Raw genomic sequence first — 13,957 nt, 5'->3', positions numbered from 1 at the left:
ACTTTAGAACCTGATCCACTATTTGTGCTCCTCACTCCAACGCACACTGCCCGTTGCTGCAGGCCTGGACTGATCTCCTTTCGGCCTCTCCGTTCCATTTTGGCATCGCACCAGTTTCAGCGCAGGGTGAACATTGCTACGGTGTGACTTCAGAGGAGCAAAGCAACCAACCTTCCAAAAAAAAAATATACACAGAGCACAGACTCTGTTACACTGAGCACTTGATGGACACTAGAGAGAAGCTGTCTATTTATAGCACTGCTGCTTATTCACTCCAAGTGTTCCTTACACCTTCTAATAATTGTGCTCTGGTTCATCAAGAGAAAAATTGGGTGTCAAAGTGTAGGAGTTTTAAACTGAAGGGTTTATAATGAGACCTCTGCTTTGTAAAGTGCTAATGATGGGGTAGGTGGTCTAGTCATTGATGCACTAATGACTATGGCATCATAAATTGGTGGACCTTCGGGGTTGTGTTAGTAGCTCTCCATGTAGTGAGTTGCTACTCTCAACTGGGCTGTTGGAAACCATCAGATCTTTCCCTTTGCAAGTTTGCAACAAGTCAAACCAATTGACATAAGGGGAGATTTTAACCCGACCAGCCTGGCGGAAACCGGGCGAGCGGGGAGTTAAAAAGCCCCGGGTTACTTACCCAGCGGGTAGCCGCATTGATCATGGCGTGTCCAGTTTTAACCTGCTCTTCTGAACAGATGGCAATGACATTTACCTGAAGCTGGTTCGTCCTAATCGGACTCCGATGGCATTTTAACTCAGGCCTGAGTAATCCACCCACTGCCAGAGGTAAAATCGGTCCCGTAACCCTGGCAGCCAGTTACAATGCGACGTTGACAGAGGCCTTGGATATAGATTCCCTAGTCATCTTCTCGGTCATAATGTTGCCCGCAGTGCAAGGTCCACGGAGAGAGTTAAAAAAAAGGAGAAAGATCATTTTTAAAACGCACTAGCAATTGGGGCAAAGTCAGCAGAGTCACATCGATACTAGATCAGATACAGCGCCACCTCATTTTGGCTTGCAGTACTTTTGTACACTTCAACTAGCTTCTTGTGATGGAAGGAGTTGTCAACAGTGCTATCAAGCGGCACTTACTCACCAATAACCTGCTCACCGATGCTCAGTTCGGATCCCATCAGGACCACTCAATTCCAGACCTCATTACAGCCTTAGTCCAAACATGGACACAAGAGCTGAATTCCAGAGGTGAGGTGAGAGTGATTGCCTTTGACATCAAGGCAGCATTCGACCGAGTGTGGCACCAAGGTGCCCGAGTAAAACTGGTCAGTGAGGATCAGGGGAAAAATCTCCAGTGGCTGGAGTCATACCTGGTACAAAGGAAGATGGTAGTGGTTGTTGAAGACCAATCATCTCAGCCCCAGGACGTTGCCGCAGGAGTTCCCCAGGGCAGCATCCGAGGCCCAACTATCTTTAGCTGCTTCATCAATGACCTTCCCTCCATCATCCACTCCCTCCACCACCGGTGCACCGTGGCTGCAGTGTGTACCATCCACAGGATGCACTGCAGCAACTCGCCAAGGCTTCTTTGACGGCACCTCCCAAACCCGCGACCTCCACCACCTAGAAGGACAAGGGCAACAGGCACATGGGAACGCCATCACCTCCAAGTCACACATCATCCCGACTTGGACATATATCGGCCGTTCCTTCATCATCGCTGTGTCAAAACCCTGGAACTCCCTCCCCAACAGCACTGTGGGAGCACCTTCACCACACGGACTGCAGCGGTTCAAGAAGAAGGCCCACCACCACCTTCTCAAGGTCAACTGGGGATGGGCAATAAATGCCGGCCTTGCCAGCAATGCCCACATCCCAGGAATGAATTAAAAAACAGATAAAAAAACGTTGGAGGTGAATTTCCTCAGGGCCTCTCCCGCTCTGTCACCACAACCAGCGACAAGGGGTTCCACAAAGTTGTGGCAGTGAAGCGGGCGTTATCCTCGAGGAAATTCAGCCTCTTTGTTTTGTTTGTGGGTCTCTTATGTGTTAAGTTAAATAAGCAAGAAAACAAAATCGGATCAATGTTCTAACTAAACCCTATTAAATGTCACACTGGACAGAGTGCGCCTGAAAATAATGTAGTTAGCATGGATCGATCTGCAACATTAGAGGCCCACGACAATTTGTACAACAACCACACGTAGACACACGGGCAGGAGGTTTTTTTTTAATAATATAGAAGATTTCATCAGCCCTTCCGGCATGTGCAATAAAAATGAAAACAATTTATTTTCAGGTACATTCTGTCCAGTGAGGCCTAGAGTGTCCTTGTGTGGCCTGGAGGAACACTCCAAACTACCAGCCTGGGCCTCTTCTGGTCTATTCTCCCCGCTGTCCTCACCTGGCGGGAAAACAGGCCGCTCAGGCCTCCTGTTAAAATTCCAGTCGGGATGATGTCATCAGACCCCGATCTGCATATTTAAAGAAGGACTCCGCCGCCTTCGGGCGTGTGTCTTTGGAAGACAGGGGAGTTGGTGTGGGACGTCGGTGGGTAAGTCATCTGGCCGATTTTAACGGCTCGCCCAGCCAGTTTCCTTCGGGCGGGCAGGGTTAAAATCGCCCCTTATATGCGTGTAAGTGCGCCTATCTATTTGTGTGTTTATGTGTACGTATGTGTGTAAGTTTTGTATATGTGTGTGTTTGTATCGAAGTGCATATGTGTGTGTGTGAGTGTGTATATGCATGTATGAGTGTATATATGTGTGTAACTGTGTCTATGGGGGGTAATTTTAACCCCCAAGGATGGGTGGGGTTGGGGGCAGGTGGGAAGGTAAAAATTGTAAAAATGTAAAACCCGCCCTCAACTCGCCTCCAACCCGCCCACTTCCGGTTTTAACTGAGGTGGGTCGAGGAGCGGGCGACCAACCCGTTCTCAGGAGGCGGGTCGGTCAGTAAAATCTTTTAAAGAGGCTGTGTGCCTCCATTTTAATAGCGTTTTTATCGTTAACTCCTGGGGGCCGGGATTCCCGGGGCTTGTGATTCTCATGAGAACATAAGAAACAGGAGCAGGAGTAGGCCAGACGGCCCCCCCCCTTTGAGCCTGCTCCACCATTCAATAAGATCATGGCTGAACTTTCCCGTCCTATCTCCTTGATTCCCTTAGTGTCCAAAAATCTATCGACCTCAGTCTTGAATATACTCAATGACTCAGCATCCACAGTCCTCGGGGGTAGAGAATTTCAAAGATTCACAATCCTCTGAGTGAAGAAATTTTTCCTCATCTCGGTCCTAAATGGCTGACCCCTTATCTTGAGACTATGACCCCCCTAGTTCTAGACTCTCCAGCCAGGAGAAACAGCCTCTCAGCATCTACCCTGTCAAGTCCTCTAAGAATTTTATACGTTTCAATGAGATCACCTCTCAATCTTCTAAACTCCAGAGAACATAGGCCCATTCTACTCAATCTCCTCATAGGACAACCCTCTCATCCCAGGAATCAATCTAGTGAACCTTCGTTGCACTGCCTCTAAGGCAAGTATATCCTTCCTTACATAAGGAGACCAAAACTGTACACAGTACTCCAGGTGTGGTCTCACCAGAGCCGTCTATAATTGCAGCAAGACCTCCTTACTCTTATACTCCAATCCTTTTGCAATAAAGGCTAACATACCATTTGCTTTCCTAATTGCTTGTTGTACCTGTCTGTGACTCGTGTACAAGGACACCCGAATCCTTCTGACTACCAACATTTCATATTCTCTCACCTTTTAAAAGATATTCTGTTTTTCTATTCCTACCAAAATGAATAACCTCATATTTCCCCACATTATAATCCATCTGCCACCTTCTCGCCCACTCACTTAACCTGTCTATATCCTTTTGCAGTCTCTTTGCATCCTTCTCACAGCTTACTTTCCCACCTAGTTTTGTATCATCAGCAAACTTGGATACATTACACACTGTCCCCTTATCTAAGTCATTGATATATATTGTAAATAGCTGAGGCCCAAGCGCTGATCCTTACAGCACCCCACTAGTTACAACCTGCCAACCCGAAAATGACCTATTTATTCCTACTATCTGTTTTCTGTCCGTTAACCAATCCTCTATCCATGCTAATATGTTACCCCCAATCCATGAGACCTAATCTTGTGTAACAACCTTTTGTGTGGCACCTTATTGAATGCCTTTTTAATGTCCAAATATACTACATCCACTGGTTCCACTTGTCTACCCTGCTAGTTACACCCTCAAAAAACTCTAATAGATTTGTCAAACACGATTTGCCTTTCATAAAACCGTGTTGACTCTGCCTAATCATATTATGATTTTCTAAGTGCCCTGTTACTACGTCCTTAATAATAGGTTCTAGCATTTTCTCTACTACTGATGTCAAGCTAACTGGCCTATAGTTCGCTGTTTCCTCTTTCCCTCCTTTCTTGAATAGTGGTGTTACATTTGCTACCTTCCAATCCATGAGGATCATTCTAGAATCTAGGGAATTCTGGAAGATCAAAACCATTGCATCCACTCTCTCTGCAGCCACCTCTTTTAGAACCCTAGGATGTAGGCCATCAGGTCCAGGGGATTTGTCGGCTTTTAGTCCCATCAATTTCTCCAGTACTTTTTCTTTACTAATTTTAATTACTTTAAGTTCCTCATTCTCGTTAGACCCTTGGTTGCCCCCTATTTTGTGTCTTCTACTGTGAAGACAGATACAAAATATTTGTTTAACATCTCTGCCATTTCCTTATTCCCCATGTAGGAGGAGGCGAGAAGGCCTAGATCATGAAGTAAGCGCCTTTTTTGCACTGCTTGTGGGCCAGGAGAAGCAGGAGTGTTTCCTCCAGGCCCAACAAGCTCACCTGTCACGATCTTGACACACATGATCGGCTGACCCCGCTCCCCCCGTGTCCTACCCCTCCCCCAACCCCATGACTGACACCCCCCCCCAATGACCAGCCCCCCTCCTCAATGTCCAACCTCAACCCCCCCGCCGATGATAGACTTACCTAGCATTTGCTCCCCAGCTGTTTTTTTTTTATTCGTTCATGGGATGTGGGCGTCGCTGGCGAGGCCAGCATTTATTGCCCATCCCTAATTGCCCTTGAGAAGGTGGTGGTGAGCCGCCTTCTTGAACCGCTGCAGTCCGTGTGGTGAAGGTTCTCCCACAGTGCCGTTAGGAAGGGAGTTCCAGGATTTTGACCCAGTGACGATGAAGGAACAGCCGATATATTTCCAAGTCGGGATGGTGTGTGACTTGGAGGGGAACGTGCAGGTGGTGTTGTTCCCATGTGCCTGCTGCTCTTGTCCTTCTAGGTGGTAGAGGTCGCGGGTTTTCCTGCCCAACAGACTGACAGCCTGTCAATCTGGCTGCCTGTCAGGTGGGAAACCTGCTGAAAAAATGTAAAAGACGTCCTGATGTCAAAATGGTCAAGACGCCCAGGAAACCTATACTTCCGGGTTTCCCATCCTGAAATCCTCCCCACCTTCCCGTTCTCCACAGCTCAGTGTAAAAATGTGTCTGTACTTGTTTGTATCTGAGTGCATATATGTATAAGTATATGTGCGAGTGTACATGTGTGAGTATATATGCGAGTGTGTGTGTATGTGTGAGTATATGTGCGAGTGTGTATGTGTATATGTGTGAGTATATGCGTATGTGCGAGTGTGTGTATGTGTGAGTATGTGTGTAAGCATGTATGTGTATATGTGTGAATTTATGTGAGAATGTGTGAGTATATGTGCGAGCATGTGTATATGTGAGTATATGTGCGAGCGTGTGTGTATGTGTGAGTATATGTGCGAGCGTGTGTGTATGTGTGAGTATATGTGTGAGCATGTGTATGTGTGAGTATATGTGCGAGTGTGTGTTTATGTGTGAGTATATGTGCGAGCGTGTGTGTATGTGTGTGTATATGTGCGAGCATGTGTGTATGTGTGAGTATATGTGCGAGCATGTGTGTATGTGTGTATATGTGCGAGCGTGTGTGTATGTGTGAGTATATGTGCGAGTGTGTGTTTATGTGTGAGTATATGTGCGAGCGTGTGTGTATGTGTGAGTATATGTGTGAGCGTGTGTGTATGTGTGAGTATATGTGCAAGTGTGTGTTTATGTGTGAGTATATGTGCGAGCGTGTGTGTATGTGTGAGTATATGTGTGAGCGTGTGTGTATGTGTGAGTATATGTGCGAGCGTGTGTGTATGTGTGAGTATATGTGCGAGCGTGTGTGTATGTGTGAGTATATGTGCAAGTGTGTGTTTATGTGAGTATATGTGCGAGCGTGTGTATGTGTGAGTATATGTGCGAGCGTGTGTGTATGTGTGAGTATATGTGTGAGCGTGTGTGTATGTGTGAGTATATGTGCGAGCGTGTGTGTATGTGTGAGTATATGTGCGAGCATGTGTGTATGTGTGAGTATATGTGTGAGCGTGTGTGTATGTGTGAGTATATGTGCGAGTGTGTGTTTATGTGTGAGTATATGTGCGAGTGTGTGTTTATGTGTGAGTATATGTGCAAGTGTGTGTTTATGTGTGAGTATATGTGCGAGTGTGTGTTTATGTGTGAGTATATGTGCGAGTGTGTGTTTATGTGTGAGTATATGTGCAAGTGTGTGTTTATGTGTGAATGTGTGTGTGTGAGTAAGTATATGTTCGCGTGTGTGTGTATATGAGTACGTCTCTGTGTTTGCTGAATGAATCAGGATTCAGATAGACTGTTTTGAGATATTAAGGAGAGTTCCCGTACTCCCCGTACTCACGCGGCAGCATGAGATGTGCTATATACAGCTCCTGTATTAACTCTCAGTGACCTTCTACACGGGGAGGAGGTAGAATCGCCTAATATGGAGCCTCTGCCTGGGGACTTCTCTGGGGTTGCAGCCAAATGCAACCCATTTTTAGGTGGCAAGTCATGCACTCAGCACATACTTAGGACAGACGACACACCAAGCTGGGTAATGCAATACTAGGCCTTCAAATGCTTTGTAATTCTAGCTCGAAATACCATACGTGAATCAAGCTGGGCCTGTCAGTAGAGGACAATAAGGACCATCCTCCTGTATAAATTAGTCCCACCAGACGTCTATGGTGCAATGACAATACACAAAGCAGACCCGAGCTGAATTGGTCTTGACTGAGATTCTGGACAGCTGATTCACGCTGGCTCTTCCAGAATCGATCTTTCTTCGACAGCTGTGTTTCATTGTGACATCGCTGTTATGACACACGAGAGCACGCATGCACATAACGGGAAAGCCTGATGTTTAGTTATGAAAGGGGTGGGGGGGGGAGAGTAAATAATTCTTCATTTAGCGGGAGGAGCTCATCACAGAGATTACAATTTGATGTTGAAAGGCAGCCCGGGGAAGATGACTGCAAGACCTGAATTGCTGAGGAGCCCAATTAAACTCCATGGTAGCTTCCGAGTCAGAAGGTTGTGGCTTCAAGTCCTACTCGAGCACATAAATCTAAGCTGACAATGCAGTGCAATACTGAGGGAGTGCTACATTGCTGGAGGTGCCGTCTTCTGGATAAAACATTAAACTGAAGCCCCAGCTGGCTGTCCAGGTAAAAGATCCCACGGCACATATTTGGAAGAAGAACAGGGGAATTCTCCCGGTGTCTTGGTCAACATTCATCTCTCGAGGCAACACCACAAGAACAGAATAACTGGCCATTCAACTCATTGATGTTTGTGGGACCTTGCTGTGCCCGAACTGGCTGCTGCGATCCCTTACATACAGTGACTACATTTCAAAAATAATCTGTTGCTTGTGAAGCTTTGGGAAGTCTTGAGGATGTAACAGGAGCTATATAAATGCAAGTTCTTTCTTTCTTTCTTCAAACTGGGGGGGTCCTATTTTGCTATTCTCCACATGATGCGGAGTTACTGATCTGACTCCATGTTTATGTCCCACCTTTAGAGTTATAGCGAGGTGATTTTGTGACATTAAAGCTGGTGTGGAAATGTACTCTTAATTTAATCTAACTACTGAGTTATGTTTGACTGCAGAAAATCCTGTGACAGTGGGCTACATATTGAATCAAAGATGTTTGTCAGTTGTGGCTCAGTTGGTAGCACTCTTGCCTGATTCAGAAGGTTGTTGGTTCAAGTCCCCCTCCAGAGCACACAAACTGACAGTCCCAGTGCAGTACTGAGGAGTGCTGCACTGTCAGAGGTGCAGTTTTTCAGATGAGATGTTAAACCGAGGCCCCATCTGCCCTCTCAGGTGGATGTAAAGATCCCATGGCACTATTTGGAAAAAGAGCAGGAGAGTTCTCCCTGGTGTCCTGGGCCAATGTTCCTCAACCAACACCTAAGAACAGATTATCTGGTCATTATCGCTTTGCTATTTGTGGGATCTTGCTGTGCGCAAAACTGTCTGTCGTGTTTCCTGCATTACAACAGTAACTACACTTCAAAAGTACCTCATTGGCTATAAAACGCTTTGGGGCGTTGTGAAAGATGCTATATAAATGCAATTTCTTTCTATTTTGCAGTAAGTAAGCCGTACACATGATAGCACGACTCTGGAATTATGTCGGCAATTCCCCGTCCTTGGAACAGGCAAAGAAAACTAAATCTGTGCCGAATGTTTCAGCAGTTCTGTGGAACTTTATTCCTCTGTGAGAGCCAATCACCAGAAGGCAGTGTTTTTGCAAAAAATGAAGAAGAAAAAAAAAATCGAATAAGCTAAAAATAAAGTAGAGAAAACCACCATGGAAAATAAAGAGAGTAAGCTGCCTGTCGAGTCTATTTCGTAACCTCGCCAAGTGTGTGATGGGCTTCTAATGACAAGTCTGCTGTAAACATTCAAAGCTACTGGATGCTGCCCAAAAAAGACTGTTTGTAGAACGCTTAATGCCAAAAAAGTGAAAAGCGAAAACATGTCCAAGCAAACACTAAAGGCACATCACAGGGCATATTTCAAAATTCCACACAGTCCCTGAAGGCTTTATTGGTATCAATTTGCAAATGGATTCTTTTTTAAACTGCATTTTATGGGTAGGTTACATGAGACTAAGAGATATTTTAGGCAAGAACCAACCCTCTAAAGACGCATTTTAAAAAAAAACAAATGAGTCAGCTGTGGCCCAGTGATAATACTCTCACCTCTCAGTCAGAAGGTTGTGGGTTCACATCTCCATTCTAGGGACTTGAGCACAATATCTAGGCTGACACTCCCGGTGCCAGTGCTGAGGGAATGCTGCGCTGTCAGAGGTGCCGTCTTTGGAATGAGACATTAAACCCAGGGCCCGTCTTCCCTCTTAAAAGATCCCATGAGACGTCCTGAGGCTGTGAAAGGTGCTGTATAAATGCAAGTCTTTTTAAAAAAAAATCTCCCTAAGGCACCGTGGCCAGTAACTGCAGGTGGGTTGAATACTGAGAGGCAGTGGACAATTTCCTCGCTGACTGAAAAATTGAGAGCAAATTCTTCTGAAAATAAGGGGAATGGCTTATATTTCTGGGATGGGATAGGGTTAAGGTTGCCATGGGAATGCTGCCGCCATTGTGAGAGAGACAACAGCTGAATGGCTGACATTTCAGCTAGCATTGCTTTCATAGCTAGCGGGGCTCGAAACCGACAGAAGATTAGCTTCAAGGGAATCCTCTCCTCTTTTGTTTTCTCTCTGATTGGAACAAAGTCAAATACAGAGATGCCACTCAACTTTGGCAAGGACACGCCTCCTGTTTAGATGAACTATCCAGTTATGATGGACCTATCCAATTATCTGTGAGAGAGCATTTAGGAACATTGTTAACAGGAGTAGGCCATTCAGCCCCTCGAGCCTGTTCCACCATTCAATGCGATCGTGGCTGATCTGCATCCTAACTCCATTTACCTGCCTTGGATCCATATCCCTTAGTACCCTCGGCTAGCAAAAATCTATCGATGACAGGTTTAAAATGATTAATTGAGCTAGCATCTACTGCCTTTTGTGGGAGAGAGTTCCACACTTCTACCACCCTTTGCGTGAGGAAATGTTTCCTAACTTCTCTCCTTAACGGCCTGGCTCTGATTTCATATTATGTCCCCTTGTCCTAGAATTGCTCACCAGCAGAAAAAGTTTCTCTCTACCCTAACAATTCCTTTCAAAATCCTAAAAACCCCAATCAAATCATCCCTTAACATTTTATATTCCAGTGAATACAAGCCTAGTTTATGGAATCTCGCCTCATAATTTAACCCTTGGAGCCCTGGTAACATTCGAGTGAATCTGTGCTGCACTCCTTCCAAGGCCAATATATCTTTTGTAATGTGCGGTGCCCAGAACTGTACACAGTACTCCAGATGTGGTCTAACCAGGGCTTTGTATAGCTGTAGCAAAACTTCCTCCCCTTTATATTCTTGGTCCAAAATGGATGACTTCACACTTATCTGCGTTGAAATCCATCTACCACGGTTTTGCCCACTCACTTAATCTACCAATGCCTCTTTGTAATTTTATGCCCCCACCTACACTGCTTACTATGCCAGCTACCTTTGTGTCATCGGCCAACTTGGATATGTAGCTCTCTATTGTGTTATCTAAGTCATTAATAAATATGGTGAATAGTTGAGGCCCCAGCACAGATCCTTGAGGGATACCACTTCCTTCCAATTCAAGTACATATTGAGTTACATTGAGTTACATTGAGTCCATAGCACAGAAACAGGCCATTTGGCCCAACTGGTCTATGCCGGTGTTTATGCTCCATACGAGCCTCCTCCCTCCCTACTTCATCTAACCCTATCAGCATATCCTTCTATACCTTTCTCCTTCATGTACTTATCTGGCTTCCCCTTAAATACATCGATGCTATTTGCCTCAACTACTCCTTGTGGTAGCGCGTTCCACATTATAAACACTCTCTGGATAAAGAAGTTTCTCCTGAATTCACTATTGAATTTATTAGCGACTATCTTATATTGATGACCTCTCATTTGGGACTCCCCCACAAGTGGAAATATTTTCTCTATGTCTACCCTACCCTATCAAACCCTATCATTATCCTAAGGACCTTTATCAGGTCATCCCTCAGCCTTCTCTTTTCTAGGGAAAAGAGCCCCAGTCTGTTTAGCCTTTTTTAAAATTTCAAAATATACTTTATTTCATAGAATTTAAAGATACACACAGTTCAAAGTAAATATCACAATTCCAAACCAGAACATTTTAAACCAGGAACATTACTGGTCGTACACAAAGCGATCTCATTATTACAATTCAAACGCAGTATTTCTTATGACTCATGGTGTACAATACAAGGTGGGGTGGCCTTTCCCCATAGAGCCTTTGTGTAGGTCGCACCTCGCCTCAGTGCGTCCCGCAGCACGTACTCCTGGACCTTGGAGTGTGCCAGTCGGCAACACTCGGTCGTGGACAGCTCCTTCAGCTGGAAGGTCAGCAGGTTTCGGGCGGACCAAAGGGCCTCCTTCACCGAGTTGATGGTCTTCCAGCCGCAGGTGATATCTGTCTCGGTGTGCGTCCCGGGGAACAGCCCGTGGAGCACAGGGTCCTGTGTTACCGAACTGTTTGGGATGAACCTGGACAGATACCGACACATCTCTCTCCACACCCTCTGCACAAAGGGGCCCCAGCCTGTTTGATCTTTCCTGATAAAAACATCCTCTGAGTTCTGGTATCATCCTTGTGAGTCTTTGTTGCACCTTCTCCAATGCCTCTGTATCCTTTTTATAATATGGAGATCAGAACTGTACTCCAGGAACTCCAAGTTTGGTCCAACCAAGGTTCTATACAAGTTTAACATGACTTCTCTGCTTTACAATTCTATCTCTCTAGAAATGAACCCCAGTGCTTGATTTGCCTTTTTTATGGCCTTATTAACCTGCGTCGCTACTTCTAGTGATTTGTGTACCTGTATCCCGAGATCCCTTTGCTCCTGTATCCTGTTTAGGCTCTTCTTATCCAAGCAGTATGTGGCCTCCTTATTCTTCCTACCAAAATGCACCACCTCACACTTACCTATATTGAAATTAATTTGCCAATTACACACCCATTCTGCAAGTTTATTAAAGCATTTTGACACATTCTTCCCTTGTATTAACTACACCCCCCCCCAATTTGGTGTCGTCTGCAAATATTGAAATTGTACTTCCGATTCCCGAGTCCAAATCGTTAATGTAAGTTGTGAAAAACAGTGGTCCCAGCAGCAATCCTTGTGGAACACCACTTCCCACCTTTTGCCTTATTCCTACTCTCTGTCTTCTATCACCTAACTAATCTCCTAACCAGGTTAATAATTTGCCTTCAATTCCATGAGCTTTAATTTTAGCGAACAGTCTCTTAGGTGGAACCTTATCAAATGCATTCTGGAAGTCCATTTACTCTACTTAGTGTCATTGTGAGGTGGAAACTGTCACACCAACGCTAAAGCTGTAGTATGAATTCAGGGTCAGCATCTGACTTGACTCCCAAGCAAAGTGGACTGAGACTACCCAACTTCATGAGCATAGCTCATGTTAATCATATATGTAAGATCAAACCGCTTTTAAATAAAAAAACAAGTTTAAATTATTCATTCGGTTTTCTAACATGGAAGTAGATTTAGTTTGACCTGAGATGTAAGAGGTAAACCATATAATCTTAGACATTTAAAGCACAAAATTCAATAGAGGCGTTCAAAATTATAAAGGGTTTCGATAAAGTAAATAAAGAGAAACTGTTTCCACTGGCAGGAGGGTCAGTAACCAGTGGACACAGATTTAAGATAATTGGCAAAAGAACCAGAGGGGTAGAGGAGAAGAACTTTTTTTACTCAGCGCGTTGTTATGATCTGGAATGCACTGCCTGAAAGGGCGGTGGAAGCAGATTCAATAGTAACTTTCAAAATGGAATTGCAGGGCTTTAGGGAAAGAGCAGGGGAGCGGGACTAATTGGATGGCTCTTTCAAAGAGCTGGCACAGGCACGATGAGCCGAATGGCCTCCTTCTGTGCTGTATGATTGTATAATTCTATTAAGAGGCCATTTGGCCCACTGTGTCTGTGCTGGCACTTTGTCACAGCAATCCAAAATGAGTTCCACTGCCCAGGTTTCTCCCCATAGCCCTGTATCTTCCTCTACTTTAAATGTTTATCCAATTTCCCATTAATGGATGCAAATAGTCTCTGATTCAACCACTCCCCTGACAAAGTATTCCATGCTCCAACAAAACAACCCCCTGCAGAACAAAATTGCTCCTAACGTTTCTCTTCACTCTCTTTGTGTCAATCTTAAATTGATGATCCTTGATCACAGCCAGAGGAAATAATTTTTCCCTGAATCACTTTATCAAAACTCTTCATCATTTTAAAGGCCCTATTAAACCTCCTCAGCTGTTGTATTGTACCAGCATCGCTGCCGTTGTTTGTACTGAAAATACAAACTGCAACTCCTTGATAATTAATGTTTGACAATAAATTTCACACAAGTGTACATAGGACTCAGTCAGAATTTATTTTTACCTGCGTATGCTCCAAGTGTCAGGAGAAGTTTGTACAAATAAGATCTTGGTTTAGTCCTTGATATTGGTAGGCTGGTTGAGCAGGTCAGTGTCTTTACAACAACAACAACAGCAGCAGCAACTTGCATTCATATAGCACCTTGAATGTGGAAAAATGTCCCAAGGCGTTTCACAGAGGAGTAATTAGGCAAAAATGGATGCCAAGACAAAAAAGGAGACACTAGGGGGGTGGGGGGTGCGGGGGGAGTGACCAAATGTTTAGTCAAAGAGGTGAGTTTTAAAGATGATCTTGAAGGAGGAGAGAGAGGTGGAGAGGCGGAGAGGCTTAGGGAGGGAATTCCATGGTGTTGGGCCACGGTGGCTGATAGTATGGCAGCCAATGATGGGGTGAAGGAAGGGGGGTGTCAAAGTCAAAGGAACTGGAGTTTGGAGATAGGGAGGGGCGCGGCCATCAAGTGATTGAAATATGAGGATGAGAATTTTAAATTGGGGGACCAGAAGTCAATGTAGGTCAGTGACAACAGGCATGATGGACGAGTGG

General features: G+C 44.9%; 1 long non-coding RNA gene across 1 annotated transcript; it reads left to right on the top strand.

Annotated features, from left to right (window-relative positions):
- The first annotated feature begins 7,123 nt into the window (after window positions 1-7,123).
- LOC137334941 (uncharacterized) lies at window positions 7,124-13,388 on the top strand. Its single transcript, XR_010966274.1, has 2 exons — window positions 7,124-7,792; window positions 8,474-13,388. It is a non-coding gene; the product is annotated as an uncharacterized lncRNA (long non-coding RNA).
- The last annotated feature ends 569 nt before the right edge of the window (window positions 13,389-13,957 follow it).

This window comes from Heptranchias perlo, chromosome 18 (assembly GCF_035084215.1).
Source record: "Heptranchias perlo isolate sHepPer1 chromosome 18, sHepPer1.hap1, whole genome shotgun sequence".
In the NCBI taxonomy this organism is placed as follows: domain Eukaryota; kingdom Metazoa; phylum Chordata; class Chondrichthyes; order Hexanchiformes; family Hexanchidae; genus Heptranchias; species Heptranchias perlo.
This window is presented reverse-complemented; position numbering and strand designations above follow the sequence as displayed.